The following is a 5,931-nucleotide window of genomic DNA, read 5'->3' on the forward strand; positions in this document are numbered from 1 at the left end:
CTAATTTTTTGTATTTTTAATAGAGATGGAGTTTCACCGTGTTAGCCCGGATGGTCTTGATCTCCTGACCTCGTGATCCGCCCACCTCGGCCTCCCAAAGTGCTGGGATTACAGGCGTGAGCCACCACGCCCGGCCGCACATAATTTTCTTTCTTAGTTTTCAACTTTTTTCATCTCTGTGAATAAAACCTTCATTCTTCATCTGAATGTCCCATATTTTATTTTTCTCTCTTTCAGTCACAGTTACCAGAATTTTTTTCTAGAAAAATCTTAGCTGCTGTATCTGTTAAATAGCTCGATTTTATTCATCATTTCTACTCGTTTTTTTATGTTTGTTTCTTTTGTTTGTTTGTTTAGTAGAGACGGGGTTTCATCATATTAGCCAGGCTGGTTTCAAATTCCTGACCTTGTGATCCACCCGCCTTGGCCTCCCAAAGTGCTGGGATTACAGGTGTGAGCCACCGCACCCAGCCCTACTCTTTCTTTTAAAATAACAAATTTCTGCTCTTTACTTTCTAATTTTCTTCCATCTTTTTTGGGGGGGTTTATTTTACAGTTTTTCTAGAATGCTGAAATAAATACTTAATTTATATATTGGCTTGCTTTTTCATGCTGACTAATAAAAATAAGTGATTTTATCCATTTCTCTCCGTGTATAATTTTGCATCCCTATAGATTTTCTGTGATGTGTGCTCTTTACTATTCATTTCCTTTCTTTTTTTTTCTTTTTTTTTTTTTTTTTTTGAGATGGAGTCTTGCTCTGTCACCCAGGCTGGAGTGCAGTGGTATGATCTCAGCTCACTGCAACCTCCACCTCCAGGGTTCAAGTAATTCTCCTGCCTCGGCCTCCCTAGAAGCTGAGATTACAGGCAGGTGCCCCCACGCCCTGCTAATATTTGTATTTTTAGTAGAGACAGGGCCTCACCATGTTGGCCAGGTTGGTCTTGAACTCCTGACCTCTGGTGATCTGCCTGGCTTGGCCTCCCAAAGTGCTAGGATTACAGGCATGAGCCACTCCACCCAGCCTATTCATTTATGCATGCTCTAATTTTTATTTATTTATTTTTTGAGACAGGGTCTCACTGTGTTGCCCAGGTTGGAGTGCAGTGGCACGATCTCAGCACACTGCGACCTCCCCATCACGGATTCAAGGGATTCTCCTGCCTCAGCCTCCTAAGTAGCTGGGATTACAGGTGTGCACCACCACACCCAGGTAATTTTTGCATTTTTAGTAGAAATTAGGTTTTTTGATGTTGGCCAGGCTGGTCTTTAACTCCTGACCTCAAGTGATCCACCCATCTCCGCCTCCCACAGTATTGGGATTACAGCCGTGAGCCACTGTACCCAGGCATTTATTTAGTTTATTTTTTGGGGGGGTGGGTAGACAGGATCTCTCGTGAATTGCACATTTTTTAAGTATAGAATTGGATCAGTATTGACATATCTGTACACCCATGAAACCATTGTGGGTGCACATCAATCAAGATAAGGTACACATCCATCACTTCCCTTTTTTCGCTTATTTATTTATTTTTTGGGACAACATCTCACCCTGTTTCCCAGGCTGGAGGGCAGTGGTGTGATCACGGCTCACTGCAGCCTCAACCTCCTGGGCTCAAGCGGTCCTCCCGCCTCAGCCTCCCAAGTAGCTGTGACTACAGGCGCGTGCCACCATGTCTGGCTAATTTTTCTGTTTGTTGTACAGATGGTGGTCTCACTATGTTGCTCAGGATAGTCTCCCAGTCCAGGATTCAAATGATCTTCCCACCTGGGACCCCCACAGTGCTGGGATTACAGGCATGAGCCACTGTGCCCAGTCCATTATTTCCATCTTCACCTTTCAGTGATCTGGGCTTCACCTTTCAGTGTGTCCAGCTGTCCTGTGACCCTCTTCGGATGGTTCTTCAGGCCTCTCTACTCAGGTGGGAATTCCTGAATTAGGGTGTGCTTGTGGGAGCTTCAGTTGTGATCTGGGTTCAAGATTTGGTGCAGCGAGCAAGCAAAAGTACCCAAGAGAGCCTCTAGGGGGCGGTGGTGGTTAAGGCCACGTTCTGTTTATCTTTTCTTTTTTTTTTTTGAGATGGAGTCTAGCTTTGTTGCCAGGCTGGAGTGCAGTGGTGGGATCTTGGCTCACTGCAAGCTCCGCCTCCCAGGTTCAGGTTATTCTCCTGCCTCAGCCTCCTGAGTAGCTGGGATTACAGGCACATACCACCACACCCAGCTAATTTTTGTATTTTTAGTAGAGACGGGGTTTCACCACGTTGGCCAGGATGGTCTTGATCTCCTGACCTTGTGATCCGCCCATCTCGGCCTCCCAAAGTTCTAGGATTATAGGTGTGAGCCAGTGTCCGGCCAAAGGCCACATTCTTATCTAAGCTTTTCCTCTGACCTTGCCTAACATCTGTAATGCCAACATAGTTAACAAGCCCTGTTTTGTGTACATTACAGCTTATTAACTGTGCTACTCAAAGTCTCTATATCTTTACTGACTTTAAAAAATTGTCTCTTTGGCTGGGCATGGTGGTTCACGCTCATAATCCCAGCACTTTGGAAGGCCGAGGCAGGTGGATCACTTGAAGCCAGGAATTAGAGACCAACTTGGCCAGCCTGGTGAAACCCTGTCTCTACTAAAATTACAAAAATTAGCCAGGTTTGGTGGCACATGCCTGTAATCTCAGCTACTCAGGAGGCTGAGGCACGAGAATCACTTGAACCTCCGAGGCAGAGGTTGTGGTGAGCTAACACCACTGCACTCCAACAGCCTGGGCAACAGAGCAAGACTCTGTCTCAAAAGAAAAAAAATTGTCTCTCTCTCTCTTTTTTTTTTTTTTAGACACGATCTCACTCTGTCATGCAGGCTGCAGTGCAGTGGTGCAATCATGGCTTACTGCAGCCTTGACCTTCTGGGCCCAAGTGAGCCTCCCACCTCATCCTCCCAAGTAACTGGGACCACAGGTGAGCTCCACTATGCCTGGCTAATTTTTTGTTTGTATTTTTTGTAGAGATGGGGTGTCTCTCTCTGTTGTCCGGGCTGGCCTCAGTAATTCTCCTTTCTCGGCCTCCCAAAGTTCTGGGATTACAGGCATGAACCACTGTGCCTGGATAAAAATTGTCTACTTGATCTGTAAATGTAAACTTCAAGAGAAGGTGTGATAAACCCTCCTGCAATGTTTTTGTTTTTCAAAATCTTTGTATTTCACAGTTTAGCTTCGTAGGCTGATGTTCTTTTTTTTTTTTTTTTTTTTTTTTTGAGACATAGTGTTGCTCTTGTTGCCCAGGCTGGAGTGCAATGGTGCAATCTCAGCTCATCGCAACTTCCACCTTCTGGGTTCAAGCGATTCTCCTGCCTCAGCCTCCCGAGTAGCTAGGATTACAGGTGCCGCACCATACCCCACTAATTTTGTATTTTCAGTAGAGATGGGGTTTCTCCATGTTGGTCAGGCTAGTCTCAAACTCCCGACCTCAGGTGATCCGCCTGCCTCGGCCTCCCAAAGTGCTGGGATGACAGGCGTGAGTCAGCGCGCCCGGCCAATGTTCTATTTTTGAGAACACAACGGTTCATAATATATTCTACATAGGCTATACCTGTTATTGTGTAGAAAAACAGACTCTTTACCCATTTAACACCTTTTGCCTTAGGTTTATTTTTCTGGTATCAACAATGGCACATTTACTTTGTGTTTGCAGTTTCCTGTCTTTTTTTTTTTTTTGAGACAGTGTCTCACTTTGTTACCCAGGCTGGAGTGAAGTGGTGCGATCTCAGCTCACTGCAACCTCCCCCTCCTGGGTTCAAGCAATTCTCCTGCGTCAGCTTCGCTAGCTGAGACCACAGGCATGTGCTACCACGCCCAGCCAATTTTGTATTTTTAGTAGAGACGAGGTTTCACCATACTGGCCAGGATGGTCTCGATCTCTTGACCTCGTGATCCACCCGTCTCGACTTCCCAAAGTGCTGGAATTACAGGCGTGAGCCACTGTGCTCGGCCATTTTTTTTTTGAGATGGAGTCTCACTCTGTCGCGCAGGCTGGAGTGCAGTGGGGTGACCTTAGGTCACTGCAACCTCTGTCTCCCAGGTTCCAGCGATTCTCCTGCCTCAGCCTCCCGAGTAGCTGGCATTATAGACTCCCACCAACACACCTGGCTACTTTTTGTATTTTTAGTAGAGACTGGATTTTGCCACGTTGGCCAGGCTGGTCTCAAATTCTTGGCCTTATGTGACCCGCCTGCCTTGGCCTCCCAAAGTGCTGGGATTACAGGTGTGAGCCACTGCGCCCGGCCAGGTTTTCTTGTTTCTTTTCTCCTCTTCTAGTTTTCCCCTTTTAGGCTAACAATTATTAACTGTTAATAAAAACCTTCAGGGCTGTATTTTATCAAGAAATATTTCCCTAATGTCTTCCTCTGTGAACCAAACAAGATCTCTGGCACATTTTATTTGCTCTGTCTCACCACATGGTTTTTGATTTTTTGTTTCTTTGTATTTTTGGATAGAGTTTCACTCTTGTTGCCCAGGCTGGGATGCCATGGCACAGTCTCAGCTCACTGTAACCTCCCCCTCCCAGGTTCAAGCGATTCTCCTGCCTCAGCCTCCTGAGTATCTGGGGTTACAGGTGCGCGTCACCACGTCCAGCTAATTTTTGTATTTTTAGTGGAGACGGGGTTTCACCATGTTGGTCAGGCTGGTCTTGAACTTCTGACCTCGTGATCTGCCCACCTCAGCCTCCCAAAGTGCTGGGATTACAGGTGTGAGCCACCGTGCCTGGACTAATTTTTGTATTTTTGGTAGAGACGGGGTTTCCCCATATTGGCCAGGCTGGTCTCGAACTCCTGACCTTGTGATCTGCCCGCCTTGGCCTCCCAAAGTGCTGGGATTACAGGCATAAGCCACCGTGCCCAGCCCACATGGTTTTTCAAATAGTTTAGAACCTCATTTCCAGATAATTAATTTGCTTCTTTAAACCTATGTCTTTTCTATTTCAGAAATCCTTTCTAAACAATTGCATTTTACTCCACAACCACCTTCAAAGAATCATTGAGACTTGGTTAATGTGTTTTGCTCATTTGGCAGCAGTTTCTTGTGGCTGTATCTTCCCTCCACTGGAGTCCTTGAATCTTACATCTGTCATCTGACTGCAATTAAAAGCTGGGTTTGGAATACAATCGCAGCCCTACCACCCACCTGCTGTGTGACCTGGTAAACGTCTTTTTTTTTTTTTTTTTTTTGAGACAGAGTTTTGCTTTGTTGCCCAGGCTGGAGTGCAGTGGCACGACCTCAGCTCACTGCAACCTCTGCCTCCCAGGTTCAAGCAATTCTACTGCCTCAGGCTCCCGAATAGCTGGGATTACAGGCACCTGCCACCATGCCCATCTGATTTTTGTATTTTTAGTGGAGATGGGGGTTTCACCATGTTGGCTAGGCTGCTCTTGAACTTCTGACTTTGTGATCTGCCCGCCTCGGCCTCCCAAAGTGCTGGGATTACAGGCATGAGCCACTGCTCCCGGCCAGTTCTTTTTTTATTTTTTCCTTTTTTTTTTTTTTTCGAGACAGGGTCTCACTCTGTTGCCCAGGCTCGAGTGCAGTGGCACAATCACTGCTCACTATAGCCACTGCCTCCTGGGTGTTTGGACGAACGGAGGCAGGATGGTGCACTTCCGGGTTCTTCTTCACCACCAACTCTTCCCGTGTGTGCGAGAATGCAGCTGACGCCCGGGAAGGTGCAGATTAATCAGGCATGCAGCAGGTGACGTCAATCCGAGGAGACCAAGATTTACCTGGTGGCACCTGCGGAGCGCCCCCCCTCCCCCGACATGCCCGTGCCCCGCCTATTGCCCTTCCATTCCTAGAAAAGTCGCTCCCAGCAGATGCGCCCGGGGTGGGCTTTCTCAGCCCCCACTCTTGTCGGGACTGTATTAGAAACTCCACCCCCCCCCCC

Source organism: Piliocolobus tephrosceles, chromosome 17, assembly GCF_002776525.5.
Source record: "Piliocolobus tephrosceles isolate RC106 chromosome 17, ASM277652v3, whole genome shotgun sequence".
NCBI lineage: Eukaryota > Metazoa > Chordata > Mammalia > Primates > Cercopithecidae > Piliocolobus > Piliocolobus tephrosceles.